This window comes from Cololabis saira, chromosome 14 (assembly GCF_033807715.1).
Source record: "Cololabis saira isolate AMF1-May2022 chromosome 14, fColSai1.1, whole genome shotgun sequence".
In the NCBI taxonomy this organism is placed as follows: domain Eukaryota; kingdom Metazoa; phylum Chordata; class Actinopteri; order Beloniformes; family Belonidae; genus Cololabis; species Cololabis saira.
The window spans coordinates 19922078-19942449 of record NC_084600.1 but is presented as its reverse complement, the minus strand read 5'-3'; the positions used below and the strand labels follow the sequence as shown (position 1 = coordinate 19942449).

The 20372-nt window shown below is 41.3% G+C and overlaps 1 protein-coding gene across 3 annotated transcripts in view; it reads left to right on the top strand.

The window, feature by feature from the left end:
* The window catches only part of flrt1a (fibronectin leucine rich transmembrane protein 1a), a 49639-nt gene that overhangs the window by 21841 nt on the left and 7426 nt on the right, over nt 1–20372 (top strand). For all 3 annotated transcript variants that reach the window (XR_009784070.1, XR_009784071.1, XM_061740065.1), the window contains exon 2: nt 11479–11737. The gene's annotated coding sequence lies outside the window, so the exon portion shown is untranslated. The remainder of the gene's footprint in view (nt 1–11478; nt 11738–20372) is intronic.

The following is a 20372-nucleotide window of genomic DNA, read 5'->3' as shown; positions in this document are numbered from 1 at the left end:
CTCCCATCCCTTAGCCCTTCCCCACCCCGTTCTTCTACCAATAATCCCTTGGACCAGAGGGCCGATGGGCAGGACTTACATTCTCCCATATGACTTGGAACATCCCATGACTGTTTTACGGTCTTCATAAGTGTCTGTGCACCAATGCATTTTGCAACTCCGTGGACAGAGTCTGAGCTAATGGTCAGCCTGAATAACTGGCCTGCTGGTAAACTGGTGTACCTCTAATTTACTTGGCCAACGCTAACTAGATGAATGCTTGGGAGGCATTTGCAGCAAAACTCTCAGTAATTGTACTGTGATCAATAATCGCATCTCAGCATGGACACAGAGATGCTCAGAAACAATACTCATCATGTTATCATAAACTGAGGGGAAAATGTGTTTTTAGCAATACAAAAGAAAAAAAATAAAGAAACATCCAAAGTCCTGGTGCGATTACTGCTGCTTTCCCATCACTGCTTCACCATACAACATATTGAATCTGTGCCTTTGGACAGTCTGTCTTTGCACTTCACTTGTGCGTCCCGCCTGAAGTCAACGTTTGTGCCGTCAACGTTAGTGCCGTCAGAAGTCTGTCGTTCCGAGCTGCAGCCTGGTCCGATTGTTGTGGCCAGACGGATCCGCTCGGGCTATTTCTCGCCTTGCTTGATCTCAATCCCACTGCAGGCAGGAGAGGTTGGAAGTTTGAGCGATTGAGCGAGGGCAACCCACCGCGCGAAGAGGGAAGACTTTTTAGAGCAAACAGTTTGGAAGGTGAAAGCGATCAGTGCAGTGCACCTCCTGCGAGCTGCAGGGGCCTAAAAAGAAAGCAGCAGTGTTCTGGTCAAAGCTGCTCGAACTGAAAGACTTGGAAATGCAATTTCATTAGCAATGATGTGGTCTCTTGCTTTTTAGGACCTGTTCATTTGTCATCAAACAGGCCATCGAGACGTGAGTCATCTGCAAGATTACTCTTTGTTTTCTGCGTGCCCTCTGTCCCTCGCTATTCTTATCCTGCCTAATTTCCTCTCCGTTTCACACTTTTTTTTGTCCACCAACATGTTGACCTTGTCCCTTTTTCCACCTTGTTCGATGATTGTGAGATACCCTACAATGTATCTGCGACTGTGTGTGTGTGTGTGTGTGTGTGTGTGTGTGTGTTAAAGGACAAAGAGGAAACACAGAGGTGGGAGAGGGAGCAACGGAGGGTGGAAAGAGGGGGAGCACTGAGGTGTCCAGCACTTAAATTGCCTGTTTATTTCCAGTCGTTGCCTCAATTACACTCATAGAGCTTGCAAACAAAGTGTGCTGAGTGAGCTTTTGTTTATGTGGGGGAACAGGGCGGAAATAGGAAAACAATTAAGAATGATAGATCTTAAGGTTTAATGCTTTAGTATGAAATTCCTGGCTTCAGGGGAGTCGCGATGACCCCACAGCTGGTAAAAAAAAAAAATGTTGTTGCCATGCAGAGTCCCAAACTATGCTGTATTTCACCTGTGATATGTTCCACATCTCATTGTTTATGGGGTCCACATGGGTGTATCCTTAAGTGAGTGCTTTGTGGGGTTTGCCAGTGGTTGCCCTGAAATCAGGAGTGTGATTGCCGGCCCTCTGGGGAAGAGGGGTGTGTCTGTGAGACAGGCTGAGATGATTAGTGGAGCTCAGCGGGCAGAATATATCAGACTCAGCCCAGGGCCCAGAACCATTTCAGCCTGCAACTCTGCAATTTGTCTCCCACTTCACATCATATAACAGCCTAAATGTGACTGGTGTGTTCAAGCTCGCAACATACACACACACCCATACACATGCACACACCATTGTCTTGCCCGGTGCATTTCTTCTCACGCATCTTAAGGTGAGCTCGATTTAAACTCTCAGGTTTGCTGAGATGCCACATTTTGGGGATTTGACATCTAACAGAGAGGGATGTTTCATGCTGTTTGTATAATATGATTACAGCTTATTTCCATTATTCTGAGACAAAGTGGATGTTGAAAGCCTGTTAGGGGAAAGAAGACTTCTCAAAGAATCCATCTCCTGCCGCAAAAAGCACAGAGCTGAAGAGTCATTTAATAATCAATTGGGTTTTTAGAGTTTTAAATTCATGCCTTTGTTTGCTTATGTCTGGGGTTCTCCTCCGAGGAAACACATCTGCAAGGAAAATGAAGATTAGCTTTTTTTTTACATCAAATCATCGATTTTCCATTACTTCCCCAAATGTATAGATAAAGACCTTGTGACAGAAAATGTATTTCCTCCATGAGTTCTGGTGAGTACACCAGTATTTGTGTGTCTGTACAGTTTTGGGTTAGCTGTCTTACAGTATTTGTGTGTCTGTACAGTAAAGATGTTGTTTTGCGAACTGCAAGAACTGCAAGTTATTTTGTTTAAAAGCAATCGGCTTTGCTCTGCTAAAACTGTGTCACTCTTCATCAAACCTTCAGAGATGTACATTTGACCCTTTTGCATGCAAAAGATAATTAAATTCCCTGAAGTCTCGCCATTTGTCAATTCTTCATTTTCATCAGGTTATTATCACTTAGTGCTATTATCACTTCAGGTAATAACCTAGTGGGTAATATATGTGTGTGTGTGTGTGTGTGTGTATATATATATATATATATATATATTATATATATATATATATATATATATATATATATATATATATATATATATACTTGTGATACTTTTCCACTATAGACCTTTTTCATTTTCTCTATTTGTACTTAACTTGACCAGTAAATACGGTAATACGTCACTGAAACCCTCCTGCTGCTGTACAACAACCACAGAGTGTAAACAACAACCAATGCACACTTTGCTGTTAAAATTTCGTCTTATCTAACTTTACGTCCCTGAATACATGTCGTGCCCTACTCCTTATCTTGATGAGCAAAAAGCGTGCCGCTGATGGCGGTTTGCCTCACATCAGCTGGACGTAAAACGCAAAGCGAAGCTGTAAATGTGATTTCAGTGTGTTAATTTGCTGGAATCAGGAAACTTGCATGAAAAGTGGTCGGTGTTAACTAAAGATGCATTGCTTCACTTGTAAGTTGAACATTGATTGATTGAAGAATAGAATGGGAGATTGACAGGCTGAAGGTGCATTAGCTGCAGTAAAGGAACTCTGTGCTGGTCTGTTGTTGTGAAGAGAGAGGCGAGCCAACAGGCAGGCATGTTCTCGTCCTCGCCTATGGTCACGGACTGTGTGAAGTGACTGAAAGACTTGTGGAGTTTCCTCCAGCAGGTTGGACTCTCCCTTGGAAGTAAGATATAAAGCTGGCAGCTTGGGAGGGACTCAGGGTGGAGACGCTGCTCTACATCAAGAAGAGCCGGTTGGGGTTGTTCAGACATCTGGTCAGGATGTCCCCTGGACACCCGAGGGAGGTGGTTGGGGCATGTCCAACCAGAGGTAGGTGACAGGGGAGACTCAGGACACACTGAAAGATAACGGATGGACGAATACTTGTAGATTTACCATCACTCACTTTTACATTCATGGGACAAAGATGTTTCTGTCCCATATGTGTTTTAAGATTAAATCTGTAAACCTTTGAGTAGTTGCACATCACTTTTACTCACCTCGACTGGATTTGTTTCTTTCCAACCAGTAGATGTACGCATGCTTTTGGATGGAGGCTTGTTTCTTGTCTTTACCTGCTGTGATGGAAATATTTAGGCTGTATCGGATCATATATGTATCTGCTTTAGCTGAGCAGGTAGTCTTTTAAGTTGAGATGTGAGTCTGCATCTCTGAGGCCAGACCTGGACATCGCCTTATTAAGTCCCTTCTTTCCTTTTGATGCTGTATGATCTGAAGAAACTTGTTGGAAGATGTCATCTGTTCTGATAAAATGTGTAAAATAATATTTTTTTTCTCACCCATTGTTAATTCATTCGTTGAATTTAGCCATTTCTCATTTTCAGAGCTTTTTCTTTGTGCTCCGGCTTGTTAGAGTGGACCAAAACAGTCACATCTCGGGCCGAAAAGGCAAAATAATGAGCTGAAAGTCACTTTCACGCTCTGCAAAGCGAAGTAGAGCTGAAAATGGAGGTGATAATTCTTTGTTGATTTACCACTAACATTTCACATGATTAGATTCTTTCTATATTTGATACGTTCAGCAAATGAAGATGTTGATTAAAGTTGCTTTAACACACTGCCTTGGCCTTTAAGAGCACAGGAGGAAAAAAAAAAAACATCAAAGAAACAAAGATTAAATGAAACTAAGAGATGAATTACTTCTGAAAATAAAATGACATTCACCGCTGTTATTAAGCCTTTAGGTTTCCATGAGAAATGTCAAAGTAAATCCTTGTATTAGAGGAAACTACTTTTAATCAGCTGCTGAACAGCCAATCATACTGGCCCGGCTCATTACTGTCAAAACCAAAGAGCATGAAAAACAGGGATGACAGATTTAGTGGCCTGGCTCCATCCCTGTGGGATGCATATACAGTTTTATGGTAAGGGAAACAATTCATCACAGAGCCATTCATCAGTGGATAACTTTTAATTAATGTGCAAACGTGCAGACCTTTAAAACGCCAACCTCAGCTCGCTAAACTCTCTCAAGTATCTTTGTTTGTTTCCTTCTCCTCACGTCCTCACCTCTTCTTCTTTCTTTTTTCCTCTTTGCCCTTAAAGTGTGATTGGTCTATTTACTCATCTGCTTTCACTCCAACACTGCCCCACTCTATTTTCACAGCCTCCCTTTTCCTCTCCACTCTATATTCCCTCCATGTTTACATTAGCTTCACTGGCAAGTCCTTGTGGATCAGTCCCCTTGTGCCTTGTGTTTTGGTCAGCGCTGCCCTCTAATTCCAGCTTTTAATCACGTTAATAACTTTCAAAATTGTCCCGTTCATTTTCTTACATCTACTACTGCTTTCCTTCCTCCCCTTTGCTCTCCTCTCACCTGCCTTGAATCAGCAACATCAAGGCTGAGAACGGAAAGAAAAGGCTGACGAAAGAGCGCAGTGGAAGAGAAAATTATTCTGAGAGCTCAAAATGGAGTCGAAACAAGCAAACCGGACAGTCGTGGCCCTTGATGTGGAAAAGTTCACATAATTGAGGAAAAGAGAGTCTAACAGATGGATTCTGAATGAAATTAAAAAGGACGAGGAGGAGAAGGATATTGAGTAAATTGAGCATCACATACTGCATTACAGTGTCTCTTAATTATCTGTGTAAAAGCTTTATTATTAGGACGGATGCACTCTTGGGTTAACGAGGGAAGAGAGGATGCTCTCTGAGTTGTCATTGAGATGGTCCTCCTCCGAGGAACTGAAACAAAAAGCACCGATCGGGGGAAAGAGTGGAGGCAACTTCACAACAGTGATGAAGAAAGGTCCAAGCCAACTGTTGGTGTGAAATAATCTCTCTTAGTGTGTTTTGTCTCATCTTTGTCATCCCAGTCGATACCGCTCCCCGCCACCTCCCTGCCAGTGAATACACATTATGTGCAGCCGCATTAAAAGTCTGATCACATCGCTGGGGTGGTGTGTGTGTGAGAGCAGTGTGTGTGTGTGTGTGTGTGTGTGTGTGTGTGTCTCAAATCACTTCAGTTTCAGGTCCTGCACCTTTTCTGTCTATTGCTAATGAACCACTGGGAGGTAGAAGCTATTTAAAATACATAGACATACTCATCTGAATCTTTTAGTCATTCCCGCTTGGAGACGGCAGCCTAAGGATTCACCATAGCAACAGAAATATCAATCTAATCGTTAACACAGGCACCAGTTTGATTGGATATCACAAGTTTCCACAGCATCATGAGAAATCTCTTTTTTCCCCTGTCTTGATGAATGCTGAAAACATTTGTTAATCTCACGCCCGTGCTTTCAACAACAATTCAAACAGGAGATTGACATCAGAATCCATTTCAATTTGAATGATTTGTATTATTGTCCTTAAGCGGAGCCAGAGTAGCTGCGTTTTTACTCTTTATGCCCAGCTATATGGAAAGAATGTTCAAGAAACAACTCTTACTTAAAGAGAGTCTTCTTTATAGCCGTCCTGATGTCTGGCCACGACATGACAAACTAGCAATAAGCTCCTTTTAATGTAACTCTCCTTGTAATTACATTTTTTTTCAGACTTTTTGGGTAATAGTGGCCTAATAAAGTGTAAATACGTAGGAAACATTGTGACATTAACAGTGCTATCTTTTGATGGATGAGGCATGAATCCCTTAAAGGAGCTTGAGGCTGGATTGAGGCAGGATTTATGAAAAAAATCCGTATACATTTTAAGTTTTCTAGTAATAATGTCAGATGAAGCGTTCCAAACCCAAAAGAATGATTCCTCTAGTGTATCTCTCCGTTGCCTTGAACAGGCTGTGTGCTGCAAAATTTGCTGCAATTCGGACTCTGAATTTCCCGCGCTGGGCGGCGGATGTGACGTCACATGACGCTGCATGTGCGTTCTCCCCGTTCTCCCGTGCCGGCTTCGCTGTTGGCTGCAGTACCCCCGACGGCCGTCGTGGCGAAGGGTGGCGCTAGAGAGTCTCATTTCTTAAAAGGAGCCTCAAGCTCCTTTAATACAGCATAAATGTAAGTGCCATGTAAGTGTATGATATATATGTTATGATATATATGATATGCTAGATTAAAGAAGGAGAGTTTTCAGTGTCAGGTTAGTTCTTGTTTATCGGGGTTTTATGGAGCATTCCATGTACGTTGGAAGTTAAAATTAGGAACTGGGAATGACGTTGAGTTAACTGTGTTCCATTTGCAAAGTCGGACACTGAGCTTCTCCAACATTAGACTGACAGTTGCTGCTGCTGGACATGGTTAGCAATACTAATCCATAACAACACTGTACATGGATTTTTAGCAGATACCATCAGCGTGCTATCACACCCACTGATAAAACATGAACAGCACTATGTGCAAGTCTGATATGAGATGAATAAAGTGAGACAGCACTGTGGATTGTTTCCTTTGTTGAGTCATGGCCATGTTGGACTCTGAAGCTGAGGTAGGCGACGTTTCTCCACCTTTCCCGGTTGGACTTCCAGCTACAGAGGAACGTTCGGCTGAAACTTCCAACACGGAACCTGGAAATTCCAACTTCAGACTGGCAATGAATCAACAGCCAGATAACAGGTCCTCACTGAGGTAGCTCAGTGAAGGACAACGTACAGCCCATAACAGCCAGTCAAGCTGTTCTTAGAGTTAGAAATAAATGAGCCGTAACGTACAGCGTTTTAACGTCCGATTTGTAAAAGAACGAAGGCTGTATGCCACTGTGGGATAATTGTTTCCTGCCATTATGCTAAGTCTTGTATTGTATTTGTATTCGGCAGAAGACGGGCACTGTTTCTCTGATCCAAATCTTTGAAACAAAGAGAGAACGTCCCCCACTTGGTGAGCCACAACACAATTATCCAGTTTCATTAAAATAAAGAAATAATACCCCGGGAGGGAACTGATAGAAAGAAAATACTGAAATGCATTTGAATTACAGGATGTGGTTACGTCAGAGGTTGACATTTGTCTCAACATGACATGAGAGCTGAATATTCAAGCATTCAAACAGCAAATATGACCTTTTTTTATATCACAGTATGGGGAAACATGGAAAGTATGTATTCTTTGAGGTTTAGCTTGACAGCTGTGTTGCAGTCATTTCTGGCTGCTCAGCCACATCAGAGCTGCGGCAGTCCAGATGGGTGACAAAGAGTATTTGTGAGTCTGAGTCAGCAGATTTAACACATGGAAAATCTGCAATAGCAGCTGCAGCAGTCGGTTGTCTCGGATCAAACTGAATGTGGCTCTGGGAAGTTGGAACCACGGCGCTGTCACTGTGATTGACGGCTCTTGTTAAGGGCAGGATTTCTGGGGGGAGAACAGCAGCTCTGTCTTGTCAAGGTCAATCGGGAGGTGTTTGGCAGGAATCCAGTTGGAGTTTTCAGCTTGAAAATTGGTGATACGCAAACCCAACCTGTGTGTTGGAGCTGAGAATCAGAAGGTCAGCTAGTGTCATGGGAGTGATAAGAGGAATTATAGGATGTGGTGACAGAGCCAAGAGGTTTAGTGCAGAGGAAGAAGCTGGTTTTGTTGTGCCGGACCTCCTCAGAGAGGAGCTACGGAGTCTCCCGGGGATCCCTGGAGCAATGTTTTGTAAAGGTACAGGCCAGGGACTGCACAGATGGGATCTGACTTCCAAAGTGGCAGCATCCTCAACAAGTACTGAATCATGTGTTGTCACCAAACAAAAAGGCATGTCTACATTTGCTTTTTAAATTGTATCCTCTAATTTTGGCAGCAAGGTGGTGTAGTGATTAGTACTACTGTGTCAGCAGGTTTTCTGGCCTCATCCCATATTTGAAAATGCTGCTTGGGAGGTGTAATTTGTGATTTTTACATCAAAGTTTATTTCCATACTAGATTTAAAAAAATCTCAGTTCAGCAAAGTTCTACAGAAGCTTTGGAAATGTGTCCTTAACCACTGAAATAAGCAACCGCATCAAATAAAACAGAAATAGAATAGAATAAATAAATGGGCTGAGGTTGCACAATAAAAGGCACAATATCCTGCTCAACCGGGACCAGAAACCCGAGAAAAAAAAGGTTTCAGCAAATAATCAAGCATCTGGGCGACTCCAAAGTTTTCAAGCCTGGAGCCTTCAAGCTTGAGTTCTGACAATGTAAAAGTTAAGACGGGTGTGGTTGTTCTATGCCTCTGAGACTTTAAAAAACAAATAATAACATTTCAACCTGCATCCTGGAGTGGACCGGGCGTCGGCGCGGGCAGGCCGGCACAGGTGTGATGCGATCACTCAGCTTCTGTCTTGTCAGAAGTGGAGAGTGTTGTTTCTCCCCGTGTGGTCCTGTGACGGACCGGCGACCTCTGAGGTGAAGCACAGCTCTGTACTCCGTCTCTCACCTGATGACAGATGGGATAAGCTGCAGCCCTGCTGCTGCTCCGAACATGATGAAACAGGTTCAGAAAATGGATGGATGAGTGATTATTTCATCAAAATAATCTGCTGAGAGCAATTAGATGTGTTGAACTGCGTCCTATGGTTTGCTGCACAAGCTCTGCTGCTGTTGTTTTGTTCTCTGATACATTTTGACAGACTTCCTGGTTGTTATGATAATTAAACAGTTGTTGTCCTCATTTGTCTTTGCTTGTAACTGCTTTCTTGGGAAAGTTGAACTCAAGTACATAAGAAACTTGGCCTTTTCGTTTCTCCCGTGTGTCAGTCTGACTTGAATGAGTATGCTACCCTGCCACCTGGCTCTGGCTGTAGTTTAATCACAGCCCACCCCATATAACTGATGATAGACTGGTGCCGTCTGCCTGCAAATATCTGGCAACAGTTGCATCTGTTACACTTCCAGTTCGGTGGCGAGATTAGATGTCTACGTCCAAATGCAGGTTTTCATTTACACGTAACATCTGTGTTGTGCATTTATCTGCATCGCAGGTTTTCAAACTGTGCAGCGACGCTCCTTAGTTGAGGTGGCAGAGATGTGATGGGAAAGCAGAGAGGCAAAGGTGTGAAACAAATAAGGTATGCGAGATAAATGGGACAGGTGCATGAAACGCTCTGACGACAACAGGTTGGTGAGATGACGGCACGCTTGTTGATATTGCGGCGGTGGCGGCGGCAAACAGTTTCTGAACTCAACTCACAGACCTAATAACATGCAAAAATACCACTCACTTGCCTGAAAGTTGGAGTCCCATTAACAGTTTATTTGTGATACTTATAATTAGTTTTGGAAGTCTGACCAGATTGGGGCTTGGTTTCGTGACAATAAGCTGACTCTTGTCAGCCTGACTCGAGCGGAGACGGCGTACTGTCTCGTGTCACAGCAAATTCTGCTTTAGGCAGAAGACACAATCCGCACTGAAGACAAAGCGGAGAGACAGAGATGGACAGGGCTGCCTTGCAAAGTCTTAGAGCCTCTTCTGGGAAAACAAGAGGGGGATTTGGTTTGCAAGAACTTCGAATGCCATTAAATGTTTTCTTTTCCAACAACATGTGCGGCGGAGGTTGTGGCTGGAGGCCGCTGTGCACGCTGTGTGCCATGAATTAATCGTGCCGTGTTCTGTAGTCCGTGGCTCACTCTCGTCAATATAACCCCCATGCACAAATCAGAAGTCAGCATGGCAAATCTAACCAAAGACGTTTCCCGCGCTTTTAAAATTCTTCTCTCCATGACGGCTGAAATTTGCAAGCAGATTTCACTTTTTTCATACCCGTTTTCATTCCTGCTCTCTACCGTATCTCATTCTTCTCAGCTGCTGCTTCATCTGCTCCCTCCTCTTCTCTCACTGGCTAAATTAAAGCGGTAGTGGAGTGACACACCTGATGCAGCTGTCAAGGCGCCTGGCTGAAAATGGCAGTTTAAGAGCTCCTACCAGCTATTACACGCTTTAAGCCCCAACAAGTGGCAGCTCAGGAAATCGGGAGAAACGTGACTCCCGGAGGACCCTGGGAGAGGGCAGTGAAATAATGGTGTCAAAGTAAAACTGGGCAAACTGGCACATACACGTGTATGCAAAGTATCTTGAGAAGCCAGTGCATCAAAAAGCTGCGCTTCGACCAACTTTATGTGAAAGAATGCAATCCAATGCAAGGAAGTCATAAGTAGACATTGCTCTCCTGCGTCACCTCATTTCAGGGAAGTTTTTCCTTAAGGGCAGCACCTTCGTGAAGGGGATTATCAGTCTAGCAGAAAGGAGCACATAATTAAGTTTACTATGCCCATTTTGTATTAATGTGTATTTTATGTTTTTTTATATTACCACTAAACCACTTAAAGGCAGGGTAAGTAATCCTACATAAAATAAGCGCATTTTGTCACATTGTACAGTATATATTCTCAAAATCTGTGAGCTGTACATTTCAAGAGTAAACTGTAGAAAGCAAATAAATAGATCAAAAATACATGGAGCCAGGGCTGCGTATGAGGGCTCAGTAAACTGGAAACAAACACAGTTGGAACAACCTGCCGTTGCTCCAGGCAGTCGCTAACAATCATGTACATAAAGGTCCGGGAGAGTTCATAATGGAGCTTTTTCTCAGGGAGTACTGGAAGGAGGTATAGTGTTTAGCTAGCTCTGTATGTTTTGTCTATGTTTGTTTCAAATATCAACGGATGTGACGTCATTCAAAAACTGCTTACTTTGCCATTAAAGCCTAATCTGCTCGTTTTTTTCCCTTGTTAAAGTAGAATGGAGTCAACAATCATTGCAAGTGCGCATGAGATTAGGCTCAAATATATAGAAAAGGATAGTTTAATGTATGGAGAATAAATCACTTAATCCTCCAACCGCAAGTGAATGAAAAACAACAATAGAAATAGAGACTGAAAGACTGTATGACATGCACTCACAACACACCGCTGGCCATGTTACACTGATCTGTAGTGCGGTTAGTCCCATCAGAAATGTGCCATCGCGACACTTGATTGACACTGATGCTCACATGTGATCCCTCATGGTTTCCCTGTCACTTTCTTTCTCCACAGGGAGCAGATCCGACATCAGAATTGACAACTAATCTCCATCACAGCTGAAAAGCTCAAGAAAAAAAAAACCTAAAAGAAAGAGCTCGTCCCCTAAAAAGAGAGAGTGCACTCCTTTATGCCATCAACCGCTGCAGCGCACCAGAGTTTATGGACTACACACCGACGAGAGCCTGAGAAGATACCGCTTGTAGAATCTGAAGGAAGGAATAGTGCAGATGGTGTGGCAGCACCTCATCCCCTGTCAGCCCCACTTCAAAAAGTAAGCTGATGATGTGGATTATTTTCTAATCTTTTCTTTTTGTAAGATTTAGAAATGCATGCACAGTGCTATTAGGGTTTTATGTTTTATGGTGTAAGAAAATCAAAGTAGGATCAAAGATCATAGTACTTTTTGATGCTCCTTTTATGCTATTTAACCCTTAAGGTTCTGCGTATATCCATGGCATTCGAGTCGCAGTGATGAGCATGAGGGTTTGATGCATTCAGCTAGTAGAAAAAAAAGAAGGTTTTTAAATCTCACATTGTGTTCAATGATATGATTCAGCATATTCCTTCAGAAATCTGTCTTTTTTTTTTACTTTCTAAGCAAATTGAGTGCTTTTTTATTCATTGTTACAGCAGTCTTGCCTCAGACAATGCAAACAAAGTACAAGGTCCTTTTTTCCCAGAGAAGTGAAAGCTTAGCACTGACACACAAATGTAACTGTGATTAGTGAGAAATTCAAATAAAGGCTAATTTAAGTCATATGTGAATGTACTTGTGAAAACCTTTTGAATCAGAGGAGATTTTCAAAAGCATCAGCCTGCAGCAGACTTATTTCTGTGAAATGCACAAATGTGCTGGGAAATGACTTGAGGGTGTCTCTGTCTGTAATGTTCTCTTCTCATTTATTTCTTTTATTAAGTAATTTACTTGTAGCAAATACAAACAAAACCAAGGAAGCCACTTTTAATGTAGCCCTTTCTCGACTGGTGGCACTAATTAAATACAACCTCAAATGAAGCCATGGAACAAAATAACACTTATCAACAGCTAAATGCTGAGCAATAAAGCTCAATTATCTCCTTCATTTTCTCCTTTTGGGCAAAAGGCCAAACAAAGCAATTAGTTAAAGTTTCTTTAAAAGCCAGCACTCATTAACAAAATTCAGCAACACACTGCTATCTGTCAGTGATTTGACGTGAGATCTACACCGAGACACCAGGCACAAGCCTGTTTCGACTGTTGCAAAGTCAAAAGATATTAATTGTCAAAGGATTTTTTTCCCTTTTTTTAGATGAGAGCTCATGTAAGAAAATGTATGTTCTTATACCCTTTTATCTTTAGATTTATCTTATTAATCAGGAAAAATCCAGTCTCTTTTGTGTTTTAAACCCTCTCTGACCAGATGATGAAGGGTGAAAGGAAGGAACTAAGAAAGTTTGTTCTCAAATTCAGAGAAAGGCATCACAACATTCAAAGCAACTTCTACTTAAGACTAGAGCACTCCCACATCTGATGTTTCATGCACAAGGAACCCACACATCCTGAGGAGTCATACTCAGTCGTTCTTTTCTGGGTCTCGGGGGCGGCACGTATCTACTTCTCCAGTTATTTCTCATACTCTTAAAGCATATAGTTTTAAATGTGACAACACTAGATAGGATTTACCAAGATAGGCCAGCCTACACATAATAGCATTTCTAAAACAAAACCAGAAATCAGTCTATATTAGGTTTGGTTAAAAGCCAAGCAATGAATGTTCTACGTTGCGCTGCTGTTGTAATTTTCTTCGGAGGAAGTTTTATAAGACAGGCGTGATTTCCATTTGCTGGTCTTTGCATTAGGATATTCATTGCTTTAGTCAGTTAAACGAAAAGTTTGTGCACTGGTTGGCACACAGAAATAACAGAAGCTACTCAAAGATAAAGCAGCAGAAATATGGAGAAAAGCTACGACAAAGTAAAAGGGGGAATTTAAAAATGCATGAATGAAATGTGAAGAACAATTTCACAGAAGGAAAAAATACAGTAGGATACACAGCACATGCAGCCGACAGTACTGACAGCTGACAGACCAGACGAACAAAACAGATAAATAAATAAAGGGATAACACAATTGTTTGGCACAATAATGAAGTAAAGAAAAGTGTGGTTCACTCAGCTGCGAGACAGAGAGGAGAAACTGTAACAGGGGGAGCAGAGAAGGAAATATGTGTGAGACCTGCCATTTTGGAGTCATCGCAGACTGAAATTGTGGTGTTAAAATGTTCAGACTCTGCAAATAAAGGCATGCACTTGACTTTGGAGAGCACATTACAGCACAGAGTTTGATGTGTAAATAGTGTTGAGGAAACTATGGCTGAGTATGTGGACTTCTGAGTCTCTGAGAGGCAGATGAGTAATACAGAGAACTACACAATAAGATGGTGAGATCATCAACAAGTGGTGGTTTTCATCAGATTTTCTCAGTAATACTTCTATTTCAGTGGATATGGGGTAGGTGGATAAGGCTATTCCACTATGAGGCATTTAAACTGCATCCATACCATGCCAACTTTATTTATAAAGTACTTAAAACAACCCCAGCTGGAACAAAGTGAGCACACGGCTGAATACTAAGAACTATAAAAAACATGAAACGCATAGAAACTCCAGACATACATGTATATAAAATCATCAAGCATAAAAAAGGGAATGCTTGAATGCTCCCAAAAGTGAAAAAGTTAGTTGATTTTATTTTTCTTCACCTTCACATCACAAGTCAGATTGGATCTACACCTTTGATCAATGTTGTGCTATGATTATTTTCTCCACAGAGACGACGTCCCTTCACTTTGTAATATAATCATGTGAAGTATGCACTCAGTAATACATCTGGATTAGGTTTCGTTTGAATGAACTACTGAATGAAGACTAATGCTGCGTGTATCTATTCAGAGAGCTCTGATTGTGGAAAACAATATCCAAACAACAAGCAATCACAATTAATTCAAGTTAGACAAGATGTGTTAGCGATGGCCAAATGACTGTTATAGAAGCTGTAGAGAGCATCCGTGTAGCCTGAAGCCCGCTAAACGCTGCAGGGTTTGGAGCTGACACAGATGAATGACCATTATGACTTGGCAATATCCTTTGTTGTAGCTTCATATCGGTTGGCCTGCAGCGAGCGGTTTAACGGTGGCCGTCTCAAAGGTCTCAGAAGCTGAGATGGCCTGAGATAATTTTCTGACAGCAGAGCTGGGACGATCTCGAAAAAGGGTTGGGAAAAAAAAAGGAACTTGATAACAATGATAAGCCTCTGACAATAAGTCTGCCTTGACGGTGTGTTTGGTGTGACAGCTGTGTGACACTTGGAAAAAATATATGTTGAAGATGGACGGGAGTGAACGTCTGAGTGAGAGTGGAATCAAGGAGAGCAAAATTGTAAGTGAAAATAAATCAGAACTGGCTTTGTTGAAGACCCGGAGACAACAAAGGCTTAACGTCGTCAACTGTGTGGAAATGGTTTGGTTGCTACAAGAGACATAGAGCAAATTGAGTTGGTCTGCAAAGTGTGTTGGCGGTTTGTCCCCACCAGGGCAGGAAACACAACTAATCTTTTTTCTCCTGAAAAGGTACAATCCCACCGAGCACACCGACTGTATGATAAGGCAGGCTGTTGCTGGGCAATTAAAAGTAAAGAATACAAAGCATCAATCAATGCGACTTCCAAGAATCCAAAGTGTTCTGTTAGCATGGGTCCAGGATAGTTTTATTTGTCTGTATTACCAAGAACTACTGTAACAAGAATTTTTGTCAGCCTCTATAGATCCAAAATAGGTCTCTTCCAGGATTTTTCCCGGAAAGCTGTAGAGGGTTGGGTTGAAGTCATGTCTTGTTAATTATCAGCACCACTGCACTGCATTCAAACAGCAAACTTAAACACAGCATCCACCTCAACTCCTGTCAATGTTGATCGTGTTATTCCGTTTGTTTTTCTGCTTTCTTTGTACTCATTTATTTTCCTTCTCCTTGATTTGTTTATTGGCGGTTGGCAAACAGCAAAGGTGTTGCACTGCTGCCACCAGGTCCAATGGAGTGCTTGTTTGCCAAGTCAGTAGATCCTACCGGTTCCTTCACTGTAAATAAGACATGAAGGCTAAAAAGGACTGAGGGGGAGTTACAGATCCAATATTACAAACCCCCCCCCCCCCTTCCCAGGTTTTTTCCTGGACCCTCAACTAAGGGATACAGCTCTTTGGTGGGACCACACTATTGTCAGTGTTCACTGTCTACATCAGTCACAGCCTATGGTTCAGGAGACTTCATCAACATAGTCTTCATAGTCTACAAAAAAATAGTGCATGACACAAATTAAGCTGCATCCACTTATGGAAAGATGATCGTATGCTGGTGTCTTTTAAGACGTAGTTTTCCTGTATAAAGGGACTGTGTTCGGCGGGAAAGGAACAAAATAAAATTGTAACACTGGCATGGCAGCACCTGTGTCCACCTGGACTCACAGCAGTCTGACCAGCACTTATCCAGCTGTACCCCCCTATGTGATTTCTTGCTTGTGCTGTTCTCTCAGATCTAACTCTGCTAAATAACAGTAGTAGTAAATGACAGTAGTAGTAGTATACTGTATCCAAGATTAAGCAGATGCATGTTACGCAGTGTGAGAGGTCAAATATGATGTAGCTCAAATGATGCTCCAAATACTGGTTTGCATATGTGGCCATTTGTCCAGTAATAGTTTAGCTGACTAATCCTGACATGAAGTCAAAAATACAGATGATTCAACTACAAATTTGACCTCAGTTTAAGCTGATATGAATTTAAAAGGGCAAAAAAATATAATTAATAGCCTTCAATGGCAGGAAGGCTATTGATATAAATAGGCAGGAACACTAAATGTCAGTTTTTGTTTACATAAATTAATAAATGCAGCTTCAAAATCTGTTTATGCATGAAGCAAATGGTGTCTAACAAGGAATTATTCAAACACTTAAAGTACATAAATAATTGAGAATTTGTGAAACATTAATCTTATGAGTAGCTCTTGTTCTGTTGGTCTGCTAGAAGCTGCTGATCAGAACAAGTTACACAGATGAATTCTCACGTTATTTGATCAAGTTTTTGGTTTAGACATAACATGTGTTTATTCCCCTTCAGATGTTGGGTGGAGTTTGCATGTTTTCCCTGTGATTGCATGTGTTTTCTCTGGGAACTCCAGCTTCCTCTCATGGTCCAAAAATAGGCGTATTTGTTGGATTGGTGACTTTAAATAGACTTTAGGGAGAATGTGGATAGTTGTTAGTCTCATGCGGCCCTGTGATGGACAGGCGACTTGTACGTGGTGCACCCACCTCTGACTTGATGACAGCTGGGATTCACTCCAGTCTCAACTGGATCAGGGAGAAACAAGTTGAAGCAGGTATAGAAAGTGGATAAACACGGAGAGGTTCCTACTGATGTTATATTCTTTTTCTTATTCTTCTTCTTGTTCTTCTGTGATGATCTGAGGTTAATTTCCACCCTGATGGAACTGCTTTGTTTTGTGACTGGGCCTCCCACACCCTTGTGTTTATATCTCGCCTGGGTTGAAATCCAACTTTAACCAATTAAGCTAACCAACCTCCCTGTTTCTGTCTCTCAGAAGGAAGGAAAAAAATCCAATCAGAGTTGCTGCTGAAGCGTGAAAACCACAGGCTGACTCCTTGACTTAAAGGAGGAAGATAAATTAGTCTTTATAAGTCCCATTTAAAATGATCAAGTGCATTTTCTCAAAATGGAGAAGTGAGTTCTTTTCAAGATTGAACTGTTTCCTCTATTTCGTGTCCCAGCAACATTAAAAGCTGGGAAAATTAATCCGGAAGCCAGAGAGACCTTGATCAAAGTCTGCATTGTGACGACAGACACAGGTTGGAACATCTGAAGTTCACTCGTCGGCTACACCACCAGACTCACACGGCCTTTTAATGCACACATGTGCTTCCTGAGCCCTCTTTGTATTTGAGAGCTCAGTCACTTCAAACCAGTTTCTGCTGCCTTTCCAGCCTGTGGTCTAAGAACAAACAGAAGCAGGAAATTATATTTAAAAAAAACTAATTGTCATTTTATATTAAAAATGCAGTTTAGCATGAGGAAAAAAAAAATGCTAGAGTTGATGTTTCCATGGCAGACAGGATAGTTATCTCGCTGTGCTATAAACACCAAGAATTAAGTCTACTGATAGAGAAGAACACCGTGGACACAGATACAGACCCTTCAACGTTTTAAAATAATATGTTCTTCCCTCTCCAAGTTCTCAAATATTTCCAATCATTCCAATCAATCTAATTTACTTTTTTTTTGTAGACATGACCAATTTCTTTTTTAAATTGTCAGCATAACTAATTTCAAACCCAGTTGAGCAAAACTCATCTGACCTTACATCCTGTAAAATGTGTCTGCGGTCCATCTTTAGTCTCCATCTGTGGTCGGTCCACAGTTGGTGGTACTGTTAATTTTTCAAGACCCTTTGATGATTTTTTTTTTCTTTTTTAATTTAGAAAACAACAACACATATATGACGACATTTCTTTACATCAGTATGATGTTGATTGTATCATTCTTTGATTAATTATCCCCTCATCGCTTTCCATTTGCATACACTTTTCTTTATTTTTCCCTTGTATGCATATATATTAATGGTTTATACCAACATTTGCATACACTTTTCAATACATTTCAAAAAGGAATTCATCCAAGGATTGATGCCATGCATCCAATATTCTTTCATCCCATATATTAGTCTTAATCATGACTATTAATAGGGACAACTCGACCCATGGGTCCATGAGCCCCTAGATGACGTATTCTTATCAAAAGAAAAGTTGAAAATGATGAAGAAAGGAAAAAACTTATCATGTGTGTGAAATTCTAAAAATGGTTTTGAAAACTGGTACTTGGATGCTGAAACAAATCCAGTAAATATCCGATGCATTGATCTGGAGTCTTTTTTTTTTTACCAGAAAAGACATCTTTAAAATAACACATAATGTTTTTTTCTCATTTCTGTAAACACTATAAGATATAAAAATGACAGTCCCAATTATTCATCCATTTATCAAGCCAAGGTAAAGAAAGTGCTGTTGCAGTGTTGTCATTCCTTATGGTGCGCATAAGGAATCAGCAATAACGTTATTATCAAATTACAACAAATGGAAATACAATTTATTTGGGGATTTTGGTTTCAAAGTATACTTTGAAATGAAATTGGGCCTTGACAGTAACGATATTTCACAAAGAGAAAGAGAAGCATTGTTATTTGTGTAGCCACCAAGCAAATTGTTTGCTGGAATACTGTAAATATTTCAAAATAGAACATTTATTGATGAACCTCAGCTCTTATTAACATGACTGACTCATCTCTTATAACCTTGAGGGACCTGCTAGATTACATTATTGATGAAAGCAAGTATGCAATACACCGCTAACAAAACCCTGTCTAGTCATGCAAGATTTCGTCCGAGCTTTGCTTACAAGGCAGGGGCATAAAACTACAGGTAGCTGTGGCTCTTTTGTTAATGCTGAATGGATTTAGCTGCAATCTGGCTGTCATGAAGAGCAAACACGGAGCCAAAGGAATTCAGGCGCGTGCAGCTCAAGTGGAGAGGGCCGGGCATTAGCCTCATAGCATGACAGAACGCATTATGGTGCTGTAAAGATAAAACACATTATAGTGCTGTAAAGCTATATATCAAGTCACTTCAGAGTCCTACAAGCTGCACAGCCACCAACGGACATAAACACCCCCAAGGTGAATCGCAGCTGTGGAGCACTGAAGCTGTTTCACAGTTTCTGCCTGCTTTTCCAAACCATATTTCAAACTTTATGTAGTAAGCACGCAATGGGAGTTGTGAATGAAATTGTCAAGTCTATGAAATTGCTTTGACTCATAAACATGCAGCTAAATAATGAAAACAGAGGCATCATTATAGCTAAATGTCCTGGTTAAGATGGCTGTTTAATGAGAACCGGTCTGAATTGTATTCATAGTTTGCTCATACTACCAAACTACAGACTTTACAATGTTGATAAACTTTTTAAATGCCACAGACCAAATAGGGACGTTAACAATTGACCATTATCATTAATTGGAATTTAATCAACTCAATTAAATTTAAATAATTTAATTAAAACAAGCAATGTATTTAACTTCCTAGATTGTGGTATAATTCTGTCTTGTAATGTACCCCACACTATAACTGCAGGGATAATAATGCTATTGGGGATCACAAAATAAGATTAAGTAAATAAGGTCTTTGCAAAGAGGGTGTTAAATAAGTCCTCTAAGGTGTGGTGAGAAAGGTAAATCATGAGTAAGATGAAACTTGGCAGGAGATGTGAGCCGTATCGCCAATCAGCAATGTAGCCATCCAGGGAGCAGCACCTCACAACCCACTCCCACAGCAGCGTCACAGCAACACCTGCTGTTGGGTGTTTTGCACATGTCTTTGTCAAACCAATAAAGAACCAATCAATTTTCTTCCCACTCGATACACAAATGAGCAGCCCCGCCCCCCATGTATGATTTCTTTGGCTAATGCTATCTGCGATTTGATTGGGTGACACTTAATTAGTACATAGAAAAAAAAACCTGAATTATCCTCAACTTCTGACGGGAGCCAAAGACTACGCTGCAACAGACCCATAATTCGTATGCAAAGCTTGATGTCACCCCATTCAAAGTAAACAGATAGCAACGCTGCCAAGTGTGTATGTGCATGCGCCAGCTGTGGCTCTACATCTGGATGGCAACCTGTCCACAACTCACACCGATGGCAAGTAAAAAGGAGTGGACAGGTCTTTAACACCTCTGCTTGATTCTAGTCCCACCGATAGATGGAAAGTCCATAAAGAAGGATATCTGAGGCTGGCAAAACTAG